Source organism: Canis aureus, chromosome 35 (assembly GCF_053574225.1).
Source record: "Canis aureus isolate CA01 chromosome 35, VMU_Caureus_v.1.0, whole genome shotgun sequence".
Classification (NCBI taxonomy): Eukaryota; Metazoa; Chordata; class Mammalia; order Carnivora; family Canidae; genus Canis; species Canis aureus.
In genome coordinates this window covers 27747243-27770147 of record NC_135645.1, presented here as the reverse complement: position 1 = coordinate 27770147, position 22905 = coordinate 27747243, and the positions used below count along the sequence as shown (strand labels likewise).

The following is a 22905-nucleotide window of genomic DNA, read 5'->3' as shown; positions in this document are numbered from 1 at the left end:
AAAGCTCTAACTTGATCTCCTGGTTGAGTTCAAGCCCCATGTACGGTGTAGAGCTCTAGAGCCACACATTACAGTTAAGGGTATATTCTCCCACTCATTGTCTATTCCGAATATACAATGCAAACTGGCCTTTCAACTCTAAGATACATCCATGTGCTATCACAGGTATCACATTCACACATTCTAAACGAAAATGTTCAAGTTAGATACTGGGCCAAATCCTTTATGTGCTGGTGCCATCTCTCGCACACTTTCTGAGGGGAGCTGGTAGAGGAGCTCAGGCCCTCATATCCTTACTCCTAAAAATCTGTTTAGGCGTGTTTCTGTACAGGTAGGGAGGTAGGGGTGCTAAAGAATTTATAACCAGACCACAAGAGAAAAGCACTTGTTAGCATTTAATGAACCTCCCCCTCTGTGGTTTCAAGCTACTAGAACACAGGCGCCCCCCACACCCTTTATCTTCTCCTCAGCTCTTCTACTGAAGAATTTGCCTTCACGATGACAGGCTGTTTTGGGAGCTTTCCCTTTCCCAAAACTTTGTAATAGCCCAATCGCTCCACATCGATAATAGGAGCAGCTCCAGTCTTGTTTTTGGCAGCATTTACCTGTGTCTGCTCACTAAGGTCCACAGTTTATCAAGGTTGACAGTTGGGCAGAAGCTCTGGTTCCTCTTTAAGTGGTAATGTCTCATACTGACTTTTCCAAAGTAACCTGGGTGATATTTGTCGAAGTTGATCCTGTGATGATGAATGCCACCAGCATTACCCCGGCCTCCTGGGTGCTTCCGGTGCTTGCCGATGCGGCTGTGGCCATGGCTCACCTGGCCCCGAAGTTTCCGGGTCTTCCTCAGTCTGGATGGCACGTTGGTGGCCCAGAGGAAAAAGGTGGTATCACCATTTCTTGACAACACCCTGCTGATTCTAATACAAGTAACTGATGGAATATACTTTGTCCAGGAGGCTAACTTAGCACACAAAGATGTCTGTAAACTCCAAGAAGTATTTGGTATCTTCCTAGTTTTTCTTTTCCTATATTCTTTGCCATTGCTGTTAGCATATCTTAAGTCCACAGAATTCTAATTATCTGGAATTGAAAAACTGGTACAAATTCTTATGAGTTAGAGTCTTATTTTATGAGCAAAAAGATAGAAGTCTTGCAGAATTATTCTTACAATAAATTTTGGAACAACACTTCAGTTATATTCTAGAGAGAGAGAGTTGGGGCACAGAAACACTGTGCCTTTCCCAAGTGGGTTTCTTGCGTATGGCCTGTGACTTAGAAGTCCATCATAAAAATCAACATCTATAGTGAATCTGCTGCAATAAAACTGTCATGGAATATTACAGATGATGGTCATCCTTCTTTGGCGTCTTCATTTTAAAGATGAAAAAAAATAGATTACAGAGATTTTTTAATTTTTCAGAGAGGCCAAGCCTTCCTCTTATATAATAAACTTAATCTACAATTTACTCAGAAAAATATTTTAAATGTGGAAACAACTTTCGGCTTCCTAAAATCTAGTAGATTGTCTTCACTTTTGCTATTGTCCTAAGGATTCTAAGTGCTTTTATAAGAAGTATTATTAATTACTCATCAATCAGCTTCAGTTTCATAATAAATTACTCTAATAGTGAGTGGCTTTTTTCCTCCTTAAAATAAAGAATTTTGTTTAGAAACTGTTTAAAGTAAAAGAAAACCCTGTCAAGAAAGACCAGGTGGAAAATCAGTTCCCAATAAAATGGAATTTTAGGGCAATAAAAGTCTAAAAAGCCACGAAAGAGAAACAAGACCATTGTTATTTGAACAATGGCTAGTTACTTGCATTTTTCGGCACTGTCAATCACTGAATCTGGGTTTTCCTCTGAATTCCACATACAGCATTCACTACCAACAGTTTTTTCATAAAATTTCTGCCTTCTAGACACATCTTAGGGCAAACTACCACCAGGAACAAATCAATATAAATACATCAGGGGCCGAACAATCTCAACATTGGGTGACACGTATTTTGCATAATTCTGCCAAAGGAACTGAATAGGTTAGAGGCAAAACAAATTAGGATGAGTTGAGGAATGAGAAGATTTTAAATATTAAAAATTAATTTAGACATGGTACCATATATTCTGCAAAAGAAAATTAACATTCAGTAACACTCTTGAATTTTCTCTCCAAAGAGATTAGATACTGGCAAAGTATTCCAATTACAGCAGAGGGCGGTGGACCGCATGGACCAAGAAGGCCCAGCCTTGCAGATCCCAAGGTAGCAACAGCCGTCACCGGGCACACGGTTTCCCACAGATCCTGAAAGAACTTGCAGTGTGACTACCTGCCTGTTGCACTTAACTCTAAGCAGCAAACTTTAAGAAGCCGACAAGAAGTCCCCAGTTGGCAAGGGGAGCAGAGAAGAGAAACATGTGAAATGTAAACTTAAAAGAGTAAAATAGAACACAACCTCCATTCAAATCCCAGAGATGTGGGCAGGTCTCCAAAAGTAGTTGTTAGATTTCATAACTGGAAACACCTCATTTCCCCAAAAAACACAATGCATAGAAATGTAAAAATAGAGAAATATTCAATGAAATTCAAGCCTTTCAACTCAAACGTATCTCAGGGCTGGAAACACACCCTCCAGTAATCCAAGCAACAATGCTTCTTGCTTCTTAAAGCAGGGATAAGACTGATCAAGGACACCAACTAGCTTTACAGAGCAACTGAGGTTTTGGGGTTTTTTTAAGATTTTTAATTCATTTTTAGTAATCTCTATATTCCACATGGGGCTCAAACTCACAACCCCGAGGTCAAGAGTCACATGCTCCACCAAATAAGCCAGCCCGGAGTCCGTACAGAGCAACGCTCTAAACTCTCCTTTGGGGCCAAGGTCTAGGGCCTCTGAGGACTCCAGCAGCCCTTCAAGGCCTGTGCACAGCAGATGCCAAAGGTCCAGCGATCTGGCCCTTCCTTCTCAGACACAGTGTCAAACACCAGCAATCTCCTACCATGTTACAGTTTATATTTTGAAATAAGGAAACACTTAAATACTCTTAAGGTATTTATTTGTCCAAACGTGATCTGCCAAGATTTCACACTTGCTTCAAATTCCTCAGTCTTCATATTTCCGTAGTGAGGTAGCCCCCTGAGTGTATTCCCCAGCACCCAGTATTATCAGTGACCACCCAGTGAGCCCCATGGCCAGTTTTTTTGATCCCTAGGTGATCTAATGAGATGTTAATACTGTTCTTCTACAAAACTCCTAATTCAAACTCATTGGAAGAGGAGTAAAACTTCTGCAAAGTGCAATTTAAGAAGAAGTATTTTTTTGCTTCCTTAAAGAAACCTTGGGATCTGCTCTAAGAATAATATAAGGGAGCATGTTACGCTTAAGCACACGACCCCAAGTTGGGCTCCCACCCATCCCAAGGAAACAGAGATAACAAAAATAAACCTGGCTCCCTAAGCTCCAAATGTTAGGGGGTCACCCCTCTTAATGGCTGGTAGGCTCACAGAAACCCCAGACGTAGAGAAACACTATGGAGGAGATATTAGGGAGACAGAAGGGGGCACCTTGTTTGTGCTCAGGATGTTCACAAAGAAACACCTTGATGGTTACAAGTCCACCATGTTTGTTCTAAATATAGACATGGAATTTACAAATCCACCCTGATCTTGACATGAGGTTTACCAAGGTCCCTGGTCGGGTCCCTATAGAGGACAGACCGTGAAGGCCCTGGGGGCAGCCCTGTGGGGACCCCCCTCACTCCTGGGGGCTCTCTGTATCTCTGCAGACTACACCTCTATGGCTTTGCTCGCTCTCTGTCGCCAGGAGAGTCATTCTCCTTCCCGGAGACACAGGAACCCAGCCCTCCCGTAGCCCTGGCAAACTGGCAAACCAATTCAGTGCGTCTTGGCTTTCCCACGGCCTCCCTCCGCATCCTCAAAGGCAAGCTCCCACACACTGACCTGCCCTCACCAGGGTTCTTTGCACACCAGGGCCCCGCCGGCACGTGGGGCCAGAGGTTCCTCGGTTTGTTCAGAGCTAGAGCAGCAAGAGAAGGAGCCATGGAAGTTTCTGGGCCTTCCTGGCAGCCGCAGGGTCCTAGTCTTTTCCATCACAGGTTGCATCAGAAAACTTCGTGAACCACTGAACAAATTCGAAATTGTCCCCAAATTTTCCTTTTTACTAATCTACCCGCAGGAATTATTTTGTCAACTCCCATTCTCTTAAAATCTGCTTGCATTATTTTAAAGCCCGGGTGTACTCGTGTTTTAGCTTAGGCTGGAATTTCATGTTCTTCGGGGCAACGGAGCCAGGGAGCGGCCTGGCCGTGCTCGGACACCGCAGCCCGGGGAGCGCGCGGCCTGCGGCAGGACCGGCCCGCCAGTCGGGGCAACTCGGGTGATGGGGGGCTGCGAGGATTACACGGCCCTGCGCTGCTGTCTGGGGCTCTCAGGGGGCCGCACCCAGCTGCCCACGAGGGTCCCGACCGCGCCCACCTGCCCACGCGGGTCTGGCTGGGCCTCTGTCTGGTTCGAACGGCCTGATCCCACCTACCACCCGCGTGAGGACCTCGCACCCACTCCAATGCACCTAAAAGTGAGGGGCTTCAAACACCCTTCCCTAATCGTTGTGGGGCGGCACCTTGACAGCGCTCGGACGCCCTCAGCTGGGCTCGCTGTGGCACCTGCAGCCTACAGGCCGTGCAGGACTGGCTGGGGGCCCCAGGGCGCACCTATGTCGGTGGGGCCCCTGGCTCCCAGGAGCCCCAAGGGTGAAGAAGACAAGGAGCTAACCGGCCTGGCGTCCCCAGGCCCAGCGCTCCGGTGCGCACCTGGGCGGCCGCACTAGCTGCCAGAGAGACTGGAGGGGGGGGGGGGACAGACCAGTCTATTCTCCTCACCTGCATCAGGCCCCGCCAATTAGCCCAGGCTAACTGGGGTCAAAGGGCAAGAGTGTCCAGGTAATGTCAGCCTCCGGGAGTAGAGAACAGGACGGAGAAAGGTCCTTACCAACACCGCGACCCGGTAAGCGGCATAGAGCTTAGAAACTGTTTACCATTGTGTTAGCGGGTGATTGCAGAGGTGAAAGTGGGCATCTTGACTTGTTCTGGTCTAAATTAACCAGGACTTTTGGGCCATATTCCAGACAAAGCAAGGAACTTCAGGCACTTAAGCTCTCTTTGCCCTTCCCAATTTCTGTGCACTGTTCTTGGGCATTTTAACTGTGTATTTAAACTCATCGACGCTTTATTATTATCACTGTTTTGATAGAAGCAATATTTATTTGGATTCACCAATATATTTAGCCTTAATTTCTGCCTGTATCTCCTTGCTTCTATACCCTCACTGCTGAAAGAGCAATATTTGGTGTTTTCTTTAGCTCAGTTCTACGTATGGTAAGTTATTTCAAGTTTTGTGTATCTGCAAATGCTTTCTTTCATTTTCATGATACTTTTTTTTTCTAGCTTTAAACTTCTAGATTGACAGTTATTTTATTTCAGCCCTTTAAAAACTATAGGGACGCCTGTGTGGCTCAGTGGTTGAGCATCTGCCTTGGCTCACGGCCTGATCCCATCTCAGGGTGGAGTCCAGCATGAGGCGCCCTGCAGGGAGCCTGCTTCTCCCTCTGTCATTGTCTCTGCCTCTTTCTCTGTCATGAATAAATAAATAAAATCTTTAAAAAAAAAAGATAAAAAATATAATTTGTCTTCTAGCTTTTATCATTGTTGTTGAAAAATAGACTTAAGTTCTATTGTTGTTCCTTTGAAGGTATAAGTTGTTTTTCTCTAGGGGCATGTTAAAATTTCTTTTGTCTGCTTTTCTGCAATTTTTCTCTGTTGTGTTACTATATAGATACATTGTTTAACATTCTACTTTGGGGGACGCATGGATGGGGGGCTCAGCAGTTGAGCGTCTGCCTTTGGCTCAGGGTGTGATCCTGGAGTCCTGGGATCAAGTCCCCCATCGGGCTCCCTGCACGGAGCCTGCTTCTACCTCTGCCTGTGTCTCTGCCTCTCTCCGTGTGTCTCCCATGAATGAATAAATAAAATCTTCAAAAAAAAAATTCTACTTTGGAGTCATAAGTTTTCTGTAACATATGGCTTATTGTCTTCATCAGTCTTGGAAATTTTCAGCCATTACCTCTTTAAAATTTTGTCACCACATTCTCTTCTCCTTCTGCGACTCTTTAAACATGTCCCACCACATCACAGGTTCTCACCATATTCAAGAGGAAGGGAGCATAGAATGTGTCTATACCAAAATGGGAATCTTGAAGGACATCTTGCAACTCTAGCTGTCACAGTGAGCAATATTCCTGACAACCCTGGCAACATCATTACATTCTATCCCAAAGTTTTAATAAGCTATTCTTATGTTCAATACTAGAGACTTAACACCCGTATTTTTTTCTAGAAGAGAGAAGGATATTCTAATGGTAAAATTCCCTTTTAATGAGAACTACTGCTACTAAGTTAGAGTAAATATAGGGTAAATTAACACACTTCTGTAAGAAATCATATATAGCAACAAATGTAAGAAACTATTTTGAATAACAAGAGGAATGAAGCTTCTTCCATGTCCCTAAATAACACTTTCAGAACTAGATAAAATTTTAAACTATGATTTAGGTTCTGTATATTCAAAATGTGGATAACACCAATCATTATCTTATTTTCCCTGTCTTACATTTGAGCATAGTCAGCGTAGAAAAAAGTATACTAGGGAGAAAGGAAGGGTAGAGGAGACATGGAGGTCTGATGACTTGACAGAAAATTGCATTAGAGTGCTCTTGAAGAAAAAGTAGAAATTATAGGAAGAAATGAAGTAATGGAAATATTTATTGGTTGCCTACAACTAGTCATAGTGGTTTTTTACTGCTGATTTTTGTAATTCATAGAACTGTGACCATAAAGTGGTCAAGCAATATCACTCAGAACTTGTGCAACATCATTAAATATTATTCCTTGTCACCATCCGTTGTAGCAACCATGAATCATCTGTATAAGAATCAAGTTATTTCTCTTTCTCACAAACAAAGTGGACGAAAATCCTTCCTAAAAACTCTCCTCACTAAAACTCCAAGGCAGTGATTATTGTCCCTAGCCTTGTACGTATAAGCCAATTCAATCTATTCATTAATTCCTGATCAGCAACAAATAAACCCCGGTGCCATTTACAGCCATCTTTCCAAATGTTCTCTCATTTTTGCTTTTGGCTTTGGCCCCCTTCTAGTTCAAGCCATGTTTACCTAACATCAACCAACCTTTGTTTATTGTTCCCTGATTTTGTCTTCCTTTTCCTGTCGGATTGGCATACTCATTGCAGTTTCCCAGACTTGATCTTTGGTTCCTCAAGGCTATTATTTCAGAATTTTTCTCTTTTCATTTCTGGTGGCCACAGACAGACCCTCCCCAATAAACATTCATTTTAACTTTCTGTGGATTGATGTATTGTTTTAGAGAATAATTCTCATTTGTTTTGTTTGGTTGTTCCATGACTATGTTCCATGACTAGGTGTATTTTAGAAACTCTTAAAATTGATATAAAGTAATAAATAGAATTAGGGATTCATTAAATAAATCCATTTTCCTAACTTCTAATTCATTTTTATTATTAAGATAATTTTAAATGAAATAGAATCACAGTGATTATCTGGTACAAATGATGGTCCATCAATTCAAATATATCTACTACATGATATAGATGTTTATATAACTCTATATGTATAAATTTAACTTTCTCTTGCTTTTGTCTTTGTGTTTTTGTCTACCTAACAAAATGTTACACACATTATATCATGCTCATATAGCTCTTGCTTTTCAAGCTATTAAGAATTCCCTTGGCCACTGTCAAGTGGTATAATGATTGACCTTTAATTAGATATTTAATTTGGGGTTCTAATAATAGACATAGATGTAAAATATCAAAATTTGACGATTTATAACATGCAAAATAAGTATGCCATTCTGATTTTATAATAGCCTTTCCTGAGGATAAGGAAGTTCAGAGAAATTTTAATATTCAGTTTTTTGTCTTTAAGATCTGTTTTTACTTCAAATGTGGAAAGCAGCTGTTATCCTTTCCATTTTATTATATAGCATAGAGAATACAGTAAGGGGATCCCTGGGTGGCGCAGCGGTTTGGCGCCTGCCTTTGGCCCAGGGCGTGATCCTGGAGACCCGGGATCGAATCCCACGTCGGGCCCCCCGTGCATGGAGCCTGCTTCTCCCTCTGCCTATCTCTCTGCCTCTCTCTCTCTCTCTCTGTGTGACTATCATAAATAAAATAAAATAAAAAAATTAAAGAATATGGTTATTGGTTATATGCATGAGTTGAATCTTATATGACAAAGGCATTCAGCATACACCCACATTTTAATTTTTTTGTCTTGCAAATTAAACATCTCATTTCAAGTCACCTTACCCATTTCAGGTCCTGAGTTCTGACTCACAATTACCACTCTGACCTCCTGTACAAATATAAAAAGTTGATTTATAAAACCAATTCATGTATGAATATTACATAACTTATTCAAAAATAATCCAGAACTCTTAGGTTGTCTATGTAACAAATTCATTTCAGAATATAGAACTAGAAAGATATTAATGTATCTCTGGGTTAGTATACAATAACAGTAAGAAGAGAAGGATTATCTAGTTAGATTGTCATTATTTCTTTATAACTGATGACTGACAGAAACTTCACAATGCTTAAACATTTAACTGTTTGCTGTCTTTATGTAGTAAGAGAAACATAATTTCTAAGAACTAGTTCCCTCAAATTAAAAAATTACTATAACTTCTAGCATATTTTGATGGAAATATTGAAATTTGAGGGCAAAATTGCCTGGGTTCTTGTCCTAATTCCGTATCTGTGATTTCAAGCAAATCATTTTATGAACTTCACTTCTTTCACATTTGTAAAATTATTTTTCTACTTTACTAATTAACCTCATAAGCTTTGGGAATCAAATGAAATAATGTACATAAAATTGCTTTGTTTATAATAAAATTCTAATAAATTTAGCTATAACTACTGTTAATGTTATAAAAATAATATACCACTTTTTAAGACATGTTAATGAGCCCTAATTCAGTATATTTGTGAAAAACCTCATCAGTAATAACAATTAGTTGCTAATATTATCTGAATATTTAAATTTGGTAAATGATATTAGACACCTTAAGAAGAAAGAAATTGAGCCATAGAAGAATAAGTAGTTTGTCCAAGGAGCACAAGTAATAACATTCAGAACCTACATTTAATTACTGTTTTTGAGGGCAGCCCAGGTAGCTCAGTGGTTTAGCGCCACCTTCAGCCCTGGGAGTGATCCTGGAGACCTGGGATCGAGTCCAGTGTCAGGCTCCCTGCATGGAGCCTGCTTCTCCCTCTGCCTGTGTCTCTGCCAATCTCTCTCTCTCTGTGTCTCCCAGGAACAAATGCATAAAATCTATTAAAAAATAATTACTGTTTTTGAATTTGAATTCTGAGTTTGAAGTGAAAAGCCTTGAGACACCCACTCCCCTGTCTCACTAATTTACTAATCAGATTGGAATAAACATGTCATATGCAAACAACTAAAAGTAAATGTTAAGACCTTGAAATTCAGTTATAAATCAGACATCATCCATATTTCGTGAAAGTCCACATGTGTATAGTCTGTGTATATGAAGAATCATCAACTCTGCAAAATATGCCCATTTAAACAAGGAATCACCATTTTAAAGGGATGGTACGGTTTCCCTGAACATACAATCAAAAGCTTAAATTAGCTTGGGGAAAGGCTACTTCAGGTCAAGAAATCCCAAAACCCTCAAGTTAATTAGCACTTACTTGTTCCACTAAGTGGCACTGACAGGCACAATCTTTGGCTTCAAAACAGAAAAAAAAAAAATTAGTAAAGGAAGAAAATAACCTATCAATATCTACTAGCTGCAATGTCAATAGTTTTCAACCCAACTTCTAAAAGATACATTTATAATAATATAGAATATTTTGATAAGTCTAATGAGCCCTATCTAATATAAAAATGCTCAAACTTTTGCTTTGCTTTTTAGTTTTTTGTTAAATCAATAGTGTGTACAAAACACGTTTAAATCCTATCCTTTACCAAAATCTAAATCTATGCTTCACATAAATTCAGAATCTCATTTTATCCTTGTATCAAACTCCATTTTGCCATCTCCATTTTTTAGTTGCCATGTATGTATCATCAGGGTAGATTGATTGTGACCAGGTTTATGGATGAATTCTTAGATGATTAAATGCAGGATGTACCTGAGGAAAATCATGAAACAGGATGCGATGGGGTACAAACCATAGGAGAAGGTTATGGTAAAAGTTGGGGAGGACATGTGGAAATTCTAATACCACAAGATTCACAGATGAAATAAAAGGTGTTGCTGAGCAAAATTCATATAAATAAATGACTCCTTCTTTATAAGGAGTCAAAATGTCCTGATGCTTGCATGATAGCAAGCATGTCAAGAAAGATTCCACAGTCCTTTTTGATAAAGCAATATTTTTCTTAATTTTTAGTGAATAGTTTCAGGTTTACCTAAGACTTAACTGAGTTTCCTACCATGTACCAGACATTTTCACATTTAATTACTGAAATCCTCATAATGGCCCTAGAAAACTTCTATTAATAACCTCACTATGCAGAAAAAAATAAATAAATAACCTCACTATGCAGATGAGGAAGTAACATCAGTTGCTTAAAGTGAGGCATTTTAAAAATTGACTGAACCAAGGCACCTGGGTGGCTCAGTCAGTTAAGCATCAAACTGTTGGTTTTGGCTCAGGTCATGATCTCAGGGTCATGGGATCAAGCCCCACATCATGCTCCACAATCAGCATGGAGTCTACTTGAGATTCTCTTCCTCACCCTCTGCCTGCCCGCCAACCCCACTCAAATAAATAATTTTTTTTAAGTGACTGAACCAAGACTACTTACTCAAAATCTGCTATTGCTTTAAGTACCTTAAGCTATGAAGACATTTCCTGTTATTATTGAAATGTCCCTACTAATGTTGATGGAAATTTGGATTTGACAGACCTAACAAACTCAGATGAGTTCTGTAGTTCTTTTACTGTATCTCATCAGCAGGATCACCCTGATAACATCAGTTTTCTAGTACCTCACATACATGTTGCTGGCAAAAATCACAAAATCACATAAAAGCATGCACACAAACTAAATTCTATTATCTTTGTACTAAAATTCCAGGGTCCAGTCTAGTAATCACCTGGCTGTGGATTACCTATCTTGCAGATTATCTGTTACAGGGTTATATGTCTGGCTAGTTTCAATAATATTCTCTTCCCTGGGTGGGTTTAATGTTTAGTGTTAAAGAAACTCATCATAAGGTTAACCTCATTTTTTTTACCAATTGATCTTTCTTATATTGAAGGTAACCTGGAGCAAGTACTATAACAAACACAGAGGTAAACTGACAATGAATCATGTAAGAGACATGAACTAGGGACAAGAACTAAAATAGCATTAATTCATAGAAATTTATGATAGCAAGGAGTCTGAGGTTTATGTATTCTAAAGCAAAAGTCCTCTTCATGACCTTCCTGACAAGGGACCATTATAGGTTTTCTCTTTGAAGGATATCTTTTTTATTCCACAGTAGGATGAAGAAATTTCAAAAAGAATCTATTAAGTGTGCTAGAAAGCTTGACTTCTAAAAGATACGATCCCAGCTCTAAATTCTATGCCACTTCTAGCAGAAATGTGGCAAATATGGCTTTGTGGGTTTCTGTGAACAACTTTTATTGAAGAGGTTAAGCCATTGTACAACCATGGCTCTAAATCCTCTCAAAATGAACACATGCTTCTGAATTGATCTTTAGTCAGTCACGTACCTTAGCCTCTTCTACTTAAAAAAAAAATCCATGACCTTCCCAGGGTGCATATCAGCATACAGTAATCTTTCCTTCATATGTGATATTATACATTGTATGAAAAATATATATTTGGAACAGACTTTTAAATGTATGGGAACTGAATAATTCAAATTATTCTCATAAAATTTCTATTCATTTTAGCTTTCAAAATTTATATTTTGTATACATTCAAATATGGATTGGAAGGTAAAATAAAAATTATATAAGAATTGTACTTTTCATATTTTTCTTATTTTATTGTGTAATGAAAATTATAAAGTGCATATACTTTCAGGAGCAATTGCAATCGAAATTTAACCACATCGTTTCCTAGGATGCTGATATGACTGTGTCATATACACTGGTGAACCAACCAATGCAGAGCCTCTTGATTGGCACATGGAAGGCAATGGCTAAGTTACAACATCCTCAGCATGAAAAAGGAATGTTGTCTCTGAGAAGAGCAGAAGTCTGCCTTTCACAGTGGTTCAAATTCAAACTTTCAAGATCTACCGTGTTTTCTAGAGAAAGAGAAAGACCTGTGAATAGAAACTTAAAACACTTTCAGATAAAAATGCTAAAAAAAAAAAAAAAACCCAAGTGTAAAATAATAGTAGTTTTTCAATAAAATGAAAAAATAAAAAATATTCTGTTTTTCCACATTGTCCTATTAGGTGGACACTTTGAGGACTTTCATTTAGCAGCAACATCTATAGAGTCTGTTGTATCACATGTGAGCTAACAGATTAGTTTCATAAACTCACATGGGTCACTCCTAAAGAATAATCAAAAAAACTGGAGGAAATTCTGTAGAGTGTCACATCAGTAAGATCCTAAAGTAATAGGTGGAGATTAGAAGCAAGAAATGTGAACTACTTATGGCTACAAAAACTCAATCTTTACTAAAGCCCAGTGTGGCCTACGTTACATATAAACATGACCAAAAAAAAAAAAAAAAAAAACATGACAAAGAGCAATAGCCCTTGTAACTTTTTCTTCTCCCAAAAGTCACGTCTTTGACTTCCCCAAAGTCAAGTCTTTTCCTGTGAATATTTTTTTCGGTTGGTAAAATTATAAAATGACTTCTGCAAAGTGCTCCGAATTGGTTTTATACATACTGACTTAATAAATGGTAGCTATTAATATACAACATGAGGAATTTGCATGATATATTAAGAAGTTTAAACAGTGGAATCTTCAGAAAAATCACTATTGCAGGAATGAGGAAGCTGGATAAAGGAAAAGCAAGATAAGCAATAGGAAAGTCAGCCATGAAGGTATTCTACTCAGGTTAAAAAAAAATAGGGAAATGTGTAGACTTCCTAGGAGATTTTGGAAGGCAAATTCAAGAACCAGTTGGGAAATTGAATCCATAGAACTTGTTGACAGTTATCACACTGAACAACATGTGCCAGGGGCTGTCATGCATAATTTTCTCTCAAATTTCTCAGTCTAGCATGGCAAATATAAATACAGATAGTTATAAATATGTGACATTATGCAAAGAAGTCATGAGATAATATAGCAGACACTGTAAATTCCATGCCTTTATCAGCTCGATTCATCTAAATTCAGCTACAGCTATGGTCCAAAGTATCCAGCAGGCTGATAACCTCATCTGAAATCCTTTGCCTCAAGACTTTCCAGCACTTTGGGAACTTACTCCACCTATCACTGTAGGCTCAAGGTGAAAATGGGGAATTAACACACCAACACCGGAAGAATCCTCAACCAATAAGGGCTGGCATTGGTAGTCCTGTTTTCCATTGAGATCACTGTGAAATGCATCTCATAGAGAGTCTCCGAGTGTCTCCATTGTCATTGCAGCCCTGTTTCCCACTAGTAAAATGATTGACACATTCTTTTCCTTCCTTCATTGTCTGGTAAAATGATTGACACATTCTTTTCCTTCCTTCATTGTCTCACTTTCCCAACTCATTCACTTGTGCTTCCTAAGACGACTTCCCAAATTAATAAGCTGTATTTGCCTCTGTTTCACCATCCTTTTTGCTTTGGTTGAGGGGTGAAAGGATTACAAAAAGACCTAGAATGAGAGGTGGCCTTAGGAATGAGCTTTAGGAACTGTGTCACTTGGTCAGATATCAACAAGGACTACACTGTTGTGGTCAATGGGATGGTGACAACCGCTGGCATGGTGCTAACCTTTGTCATGGTGTAGCTTCTCAAATGACTAAGATCCTCACCATGGTAGATGGGGATGCAGTCAGGTGGGAGCACACTGGCATATACAGATTCTCTAGCCCTTGAGAAACACGAGACGATAAAAAAGATAGTGGAACTTACTGGTATTTCTGGACAAGTCTTAACAAGAAAAACAGGCAATAAGCTAGCCTCCTCTTTGGGAAGATGATCACTGATGGTTATTTGGAAGAAATGAATACATGTTAAGCTGTTAAATGGAACTGACAGAAACAAACATTTCAATAATACAAGCAAGAAGCATCACTGTGTTGGGGGAGGGTTAAAAGCAATTTTTTGCAGGCTAGAGTGAAGGGGCTGATGACAAATCTGGGAAAGGTGTCCAAGGCCAAGTCAAGGAGGATTTAATGTGCCATTTTAAGAAGCTTGGATTTTATTCCATTTGTAATATGGAGTGAGTCTTGAAGGCTTTCACAACTCTACCAAGAAAATGATTTGACTATTTTATTAATTATTTCAAGAATGGAAAAAAAAAGAATAGACTATAACAAGTACCATTATAGATGCACAGAAAAGCAGTTAATTTATTATGCTTAATGGATGTTTGAGGACATTAGGGCTTACTTCTTACAGAAACCTTAGAAAAGCTGAAGGGCTTCATAATGGAGCTTACTACCGCTTTAGTTTTAAATATACCACTCTTTACTTAAACTTGGATTCTTTGAAATTAGTATCAAATTGAATGGGACAATGCACTTCTCATTCCCTTATGTTCAAAAACAGGATCAAACTAGACTCCCTGAGACAACATAGAATTCCTAACAAAAATATCTTAAATATGTCATGAAAGATTACTGTGCTGTCTGAAATAATGAGAAAGGAGTTCATCTCTGCTCTTCCTTTAAAATAATCCTGCTTCTAGTCTTCAAAGCAACTCATACCCAAAACATAGTTTCATAAGTTATGTTCAAATTTAATGCTTTAAAATCAAATTTTTGGCTGTGAATTGAAAGTTGGAATTTTGTCCCTTAAATTTATGCAACATATGAGAAATGTGATTTTCTGTTTAATTCTGATTTTCTAAGTGGCTTTACAAATTGGTTAACCAGAAGCTTTGAATAAGGAATAACACGATGACATTGTTAAAAGAATTTTCATTTTAGATATGAATATTGAATATAACTGTGACTAAATTTGCAATCTTTCTAGTGAATCAACAGGTGAACGTATGATCTCTCTGATTCCATACTAGTTATTTAAACATTATGCTAAAATACTATGTTAAATAAATAAGTAGTTATTTATAGAACAATAAAATTTATTTTGCTTATTTATCTTATTTATAACACACTTTTAATTACATTTTTATAAACTAATAATAAAGAAATTATTGGATCCACACCAGAAACAAACTGTATGTAAGATAGTATTATATTCAAAATTTATTTTCCTATGATTGCAGACTAAATTAAAAAAATAAGTAAAACTGAAAAGCTTCAATTATTTCAAGCTCTATTAATCAGAATATGTTAGTTTCGGTGCCAGAAAAATTAACAATCAAATTCTCAATGTCTTAAGTCAATAAAGCTTATTATTTTTTTTCTTTAATCTATACTAAGTGTCCAATTCAAGAGAGCTGGATGATAGGGACAATGCTCTAAGTAGCTACCCGTAAGTCCAGGTTGACTGGGGTTCAACAATATGATTGACATTTTCTACAACTCAGGAAGAGAGAATCTGGGAAACTCCCAACTATTGTTCTATAATCTATCCTAGAAATGACACCTACTAAATTTTTTATAGACCATTGGCCGGAATTGGTCACACGTTCCCACCATGTTGCAAGAAAGCTTAAAATTTTCGTATTCCATGTGCTTGGGAGAAGCACACTCGGATTCCTCGAAATTAATGTTAAATTGAATAGGACAATATACTTTTCATTCCCTCATGTGCAAAAAGAGGGTAAAACTAGATTCTCTGAGATATCTTAACAAAAATCTGTTAAATATGTCATAAAGATTACTATACATAAAAGATTACTGAATATCTGGATAGTCATAAGCATTAGTTACATTGAATACACATGGTAAATTACTAAGGACTATAATCCAATTATCAAATTTTAAAGTGGAAACCATAAATACCACATCATCATTACTATAATGAACTCAAACAATTTGTTTAAATTATATGCCTTGAATGTGGTCATATAATAAACTGATTTTCTTATTTACTGTGAACAGACTTCTCTCAAAGAGCTTCTCTTGGAACAAGTAGACATTAAGACAACTACCTTGAATTTATGTGACCACTTATTGTCAAGAGGCTGCAAATCACATTTATTCAGATTTGGTGAGTAATGCATGTACTTACATTTTCCTTGGTATTAGCAAAAATATTTTGAATTGAAATATATGTCAAATCATTTTTACTAAATATAGAGAAAATAATGAAATGTTTGAGCTCTCAAAATATATGTAATCTTTATAACTCAGCACCTCTTAGTTCAACTACTAGCCCTCTCCACTTCATCTATCATTTAATATCTGCTATTTTTTATAGTTGACATTTCTTTATTATCTGTTTAAGCAATACAAATGGAGCATGTTGCAAGACCTACATATATGGATATATGCCATAAATTAATTACGCAGTGCAACTTACAACTATGGCTTGATTTTCTAAAGAATTCATTGTCTTTATTCCTGATAGGCCATGAAGAACACACAGAATGACAAATGGATTAAAAAGTAATGCATCCCAATCAGTAGCTACTGTCATTTCTGATTGGTAGGATTAAGGTATTTATTATTCTCGGAGAGGTTTTTCTGTGTTTCACTTTTTATCATTCTTTCCCATTATAATCTTGGTGACCATAACACATAGTATAAAAATAACCCAAATGTAAAGTCATCAGAATTTCTAAGTTTGAAAAAAAAAATTAAAGAAAAACCTATATCTGGAAATCAACTCTGTGTCTAAATGCATTCAACCATTTATTATATCAACTTTGAAAAATTATAATTTTCCACCTCTTGATTCTGTCCCCTTAAAACATATTGATAAATACGCTAGTTGTTCAACAATATCTATTTTTTCATAGAATTTCTTCAGGATGTATGATCTTCCAAAACAAAGACTATATTTCTTTTTTTTTTTCTTTCCTTGGTATTTATGTATGTGGCTGGGTTCTAACAAATGAAAGCTATCATGTGTTTCTGGGTATCTCTGGTTTACCTCCTTTTGACTTCTTCCTCATCCCTATCTTCCTACCCTTCCTTCCCAACCTCAACCACACCACTCCACCATCCCCTACCACAGAACAGTCAGTTGGAAGGAACCTCAGTCTATGGGGACTTTATGGAATAGAATCATCATATAAATTCTTCAGTTATGAAAGAAATAAGCATCTTTCTGCTTTAAGCTACTATTACTTTTAGTTTTCTGTAAATTTCAGCTGCACAGAACCTTAACTTGATATATAATACCTCAAAGAACTATTATGGGAATTGAATAATATCTGTTGTTTGTTTAGCACGCTGCCTTTTATTTGGTAAATGTTTAGTTAAATGTTACCTCTTTTAATAGTTATTTAAAATTATGTGAGTTGAAGCAAAAGAAATCAGAGACACATTTATTGACAAGTCTCTTTCTAAGCCTTGCAACACATGACAGAAAACCAAGCTTTTACTCTCTTACCAAAAAAAAAAAAAAAAAAGTTTGGTTGGGAGTAAATATTGAAAGAAAACAAAAACTTCTGCAACTTCCCACAATTCAGTTATAAACTAGGTTTTGTATGCATTGAAAGGAATCCCAGGCAATCATTGTTTCACGGATAATTCATATGTAATTTTCAGAATCTAGAACAAACTTTGTAGACCAAGCCCTTGCAATCACTTTGTACAATGAAAGACTTCATCTGATGTATATACATCTTTGATTGATTATAGAACTTGATATTTGAAAATATTTTCTTCTGACCCTGTTTTATACCAATAGTAAACTGTTAATTAGCTGTTGACTTTTAACTTCAAATTCAAGCATTAAAAATTCTCCTTCAAATAAAAGCTATGACAATACACTTAAAGCAAGTTTTTTCTTCTGGGGGCAACTGCGTGGCTCAGTGATTGAAAATCTGCCTTCAGCTCAGGTTATGATCCCTCCTGGGATCCAGTCCTGCGTCGGGCTCCACGCAGGGAACCTGCTTCTCCCTCTGCCTGTGTCTCTGCCTCTCCCTGTATGTCTCCTATGAATAAATAAGTAAAACATTAAAAAAAGTGTTTTTCTTCTGACAGACTGATTTCAAAAGATGAAATTATTCTTCATATATAAGTCATAGATCTGTTTTTAACAGTATATTAACACACAAAGTTCAAGATTGTAAATTTTAAAGACTTGCTGAATTTTTCCCATATAATAGGTTTTTCATGGTCTTGTATGTTTTGAGTCGTTATTGCCAACAGAAGTCAGGGAATGTGGTTTGGACACTGCTTTTTTTTTATATTTAGTGTTATGCTCTATTGATAGTAAGTGCTCAATATTTATTTTATTATAAAACCATCAGGTTCTTTAAAAATAAAGCCCAAACAGCCAAACTTCCTCTTAAAATTCCAGTATTATGATATTTAAGTCAATGAATATATTTATTCCATTAGAAATGAATGTAATTATTCCATTGGAAATGATTTGTCAATAAATTTTTTAGCTTTAATTTTTTAAGATTATATTTATTTATTCATGAGAGACACAGAGAGAGAGAGAGAGAGAGAGAGAGAGGCAGAGACACAGGCAGAGGGAGAAGCAGGCTCCATGCAGGGAGCCCAACGTGGGACTCGATCCTGGGTCTCCAGGATCTCGCCCTGGGTGGAAGGTGGCAGCCAAACCGCTGAGCCACCCAGGGATCCCCAAATTTTTTAAGGTAATGGTCCAAGGCAAACAAAATAGTCAGATTAGGTGGGACATTACTCCTCTTTATCAACTTTTAACTAAATATATTATAACTTGTGTTAATTGATATTTTAGACTACTCTTTAGCTTTTATATTCAAGCTAAAATATCACAGATTATCTTCCAAGCACACACTCCTATTCATTAGGTGATATAAATTTTGTAACAATAAAGATGTAAAATGATAAAAATATTTAAAAATATTTCTGTATTTTGTATTTCTGTATTTTTGATTTCTGTATTTTGACCTAAAATATATTTTTGATTTCTGTATTTTGACCTAAAATATATTAAAACTATTTGAGTTTTTGTGGTGTGTTTCTTTTTCTTCTAAGAAAAAGCAATAAAAAAATGTCTATGAGACATATACAACCAAGAAAAATACCTTAGAATAAATGAGTTTATTCCAATAAGTTTGGTGATTTTTATGAGCAAATTGAATTAGATATTTGTTAATTCCCTATTCAACAAAATTCTTGAAAATGTTTTTGAATCTTTCAAGGTAGTCTCAGGTCATCTTTAAATACTAATATTTTTTTTAAGTCTTAGAAAATAGCATTTTATAATTTCCATTCAGCATTCTCAGAGACTAAGAAATGCGGAAACTTTTAAAATGACATTAAAATGCATGTTGATTATATGTGATCATAATAAATTAGCAAAATATATCCAGATATATTTTTTCCATTGTATAAGAAGTTGTTATATTAAAATTCAACCAAATTAAAATCTATCACTTCTCTCATTTTGTTACCTTATACCCTAATCTTCCCATTTTAAGAGGGTTGAAAAAAGCAATGAAAGGGGCTATTTCGATTTTTGGTCAGATTCCACACAGTCTCATATCAGAGTAAAATAAGGTTCGGCCCGTTTACCCAACAACATCAAACTTCTTTCTTCCAAAATTTTGAGGTCTTTGAGAATAAAAGATCAATCTTGCACTATATGACTTTCTGATCTTTCTTGTTAGAATTAAAAAAAAAAAAAAGAAAAGAAAAAGGGATTACATTTCCAACTGCATGTGTAATAATGTATTCAAAATAGTAATGGGAGAAGAATGGTGAGATATATAAAAACTAAAAGGGCACAGATAATAAAATATAGGTAACAAGAACATTCCTCCAAACCAAACAATAAAAGGTATTGTTAGTGATATATTTTAATTTCAGGGACATAATACACTTCTCCATTATAAGATTATTTTAAAACTGAATATTTCAAGTCATTAAAAATAAAGGGGAAGAAGAAAGTCTCATTTATTGGATCTGATTTTGTGCAATGTATATATTATCCCTTTTATTCTTCTACAATAATGCTCTATATGGAGAAAATGGCCAAGATCTTTCTAATTCTAAAGTTCAGGATCACAAGCACAATTCTCTGATGTCTTAAACATGCTCAGGTGTTTGTACAACGCTTCAGAGAATTTCATTGTGCCAAAAATAATCCTCTAGACTAGAAATAGAACATTACTATTACACCTAATTTTAGAAAGATGAAACACCCCCAGGGGTACCAAATGGCTTTTTTTTTTAGTTCATCTAGGTCAATAGTCCAGGATTTCTGTTTGTTCACTTCTAAAAACGTTTTAATTATTTTAAGTTGCATACCACGGTAGGATTTTTGCTCTGTGACTTCTTATTAGGCGTGCACACTGTGACAGAAAATTATATACAATTTAAATGACCATTTTAGATACTTTCTTCCTTCAAAAAAGACTTAAAAAAAATGTCTGTCTTAGAAAATAACATGAACAAAATTGGCAAATATAAAATATATAGAAACAATTATTAATGGCATTACTAGTCCATCTAAATCAAATTGTTATTGATATCTTACTGCATTCTCCCCATTTTTTCCATTCCTAGTTTACTCCTAATCATATTATGGTGATTTGTTAGCATTTTCTTATTTTTTAAATGTTTGTATTGATGTATAGTTGAAACAGTGTTATATTAGAGTCAGGTTTACAACATAGTGATTCAACAACTATATACGTTATGCTGTGCGCACCACAAGTGTAGCTACCATCTGTCGCCATACAACTCTATCACAGTACCACTGACTATATTCCCTGTGCTGTAACTTTTATTCCCATGACTTATTCATTCCATAATTGGAAACCTGTCTTTTTCCAGGACTTTTTTTTTAACCATTTAAACCACATTCTTTTCTGCTCTGTGAGATTTTTCTCTTTGATAATTTGTTGAAAAGAAAACAAGTATTCATCTACATACCTTATTTTGATATGTCTTCAAATAAAAATGTCGGTAAATATGTTTTTCGTACAGGGTATTATTTTTATTAGCCTCCAACGCATGAGACAATGTTACGCATATTTATAATCCTATTATTAATAAATGATGAATAATACTCAAATGTTGCTTCAAATAAAGTTTTCCTTGACTTATTATATTCCAAAAATAATACTAAACTTCATTTCTTACAGATATTGTTACAAATATCATAGAATAATACAAGTCACTTGTTACACAGGAGACTTTTTATTATTCTCTAATAAAAACTTTAAAAGCTGAACTTTGAAGTGTAAATCCTTCAGAGTAATTCTTGATTCTTTTCCACATCTATTTGAACTTTTTTATCTCAACTTTCTCTGTTTGTTTTATTTGATGTGTTGTCTTTAATAGACTCTCAATGTGTGATGAGAACTTCATTCTCTGTGTAAACTGGAAAGAAAAATGCTTCTCTAGGTAATAAAAGAGATCCACTGGTAAGCTGTGCTTTCTGTGACCATGGTTGTGGCTGTGACTTACCAGCAGACTCACTGCCTAGTCTGACTGATATATCATCCCCTGACTATTAGGTCACAGTAGAGGGAGAAAGTATAAAACCAGCCTGCTTTCTTAAATGGCTTATGTTAGCTCTGTTTTTTTTGTTTTGTTTTGTTTTGTTTTTAATCTATTCTCCTGCTGCCCTTTAACTATGGAAATTAAAAGTCAGTCTTTAAAATTAGAGTCAGTTTATTTAAGTAAAAATATAAAATGAACCCTTCAGCATTTAGAATCAATTGTTATGCGACCCCTTCAATTTTGTCTGTGGGTGTATTCATTTTTAAGCAGGTCTTTCTCTTTTTGCCTTCCATGGCTTTCTTTCTGGATAATGGAGAGAAAGTCCCCACAGTCTTCCTCAGCTCACAGAGACAAGATTTCCTTATTATATTTCTTTTATTGTTTTTTTGTACAAATAACATTTTTCTAACTTTTTCATATGCTACTTCTTTATATTAAATGAGCTCGGGATCCCTGGGTGGCGCAGCGGTTTGGCGCCTGCCTTTGGCCCAGGGCGCGATCCTGGAGGCCCGGGATCGAATCCCACGTCGGGCTCCCGGTGCATGGAGCCTGCTTCTCCCTCTGCCTGTGTCTCTGCCTCTCTCTCTCTCTCTCTCTCTCTGTGTGACTATCATGAATAAATAAATAAAATCTTTAAAAATAAATAAATAAATAAATAAATGAGCTCAACAATTACAAAAAATTTAAGAATTTAACATTTCCTGCAAAACTACCTTATTAAGATATTCACAACTAACGTTCCAGAATAAACCTTTCATATATTTTAATGTATGTGCGTATATATATTTGTGTGTAAATATTCCAATCTGAAGCTACTCTATTTATAATCTTACAATAATGTGTATGTACACTTATATTTATTTTTGTCATTTTTAACTCTACAAAAATGGAAAATTTTTTTGCACCTTGGCATTATGAAGGCATAATAATTACCCACTCTTACATTTACTGCCTTTTCCTAAGTAATCTGTAAGTTTTTGTTATAAGGTACAGATGTTATCCCTGTATTTACTTCAAAATGCTCTATTTTATCATGTTTCTGAATTATTTTATATTGTACATTTCCAAATAATTTTAATTGTCATCACATTTATCTTGC

The 22905-nt window shown here is 36.3% G+C and overlaps 1 long non-coding RNA gene and 1 pseudogene across 7 annotated transcripts in view; both read right to left on the bottom strand.

Annotated features, from left to right (window-relative positions):
* Window positions 1–22905, bottom strand: part of LOC144305048 (uncharacterized) — a 167477-nt gene that overhangs the window by 85616 nt on the left and 58956 nt on the right. For 4 of the 7 annotated variants that reach the window (XR_013372085.1, XR_013372079.1, XR_013372078.1 and 1 more), the window contains 2 exons: window positions 9829–9866; window positions 8351–8464 (listed from right to left, as the gene is read on the bottom strand). This is a non-coding gene — a long non-coding RNA (uncharacterized LOC144305048). Of the gene's footprint in view, window positions 1–4966; window positions 8267–8350; window positions 8465–9828; window positions 9867–22905 lie in introns of those variants that run through there. The other 3 variants (XR_013372082.1, XR_013372083.1, XR_013372081.1) reach the window with 2 other exon arrangements.
* LOC144305085 (large ribosomal subunit protein uL15 pseudogene) lies at window positions 208–1824 on the bottom strand (annotated as a pseudogene).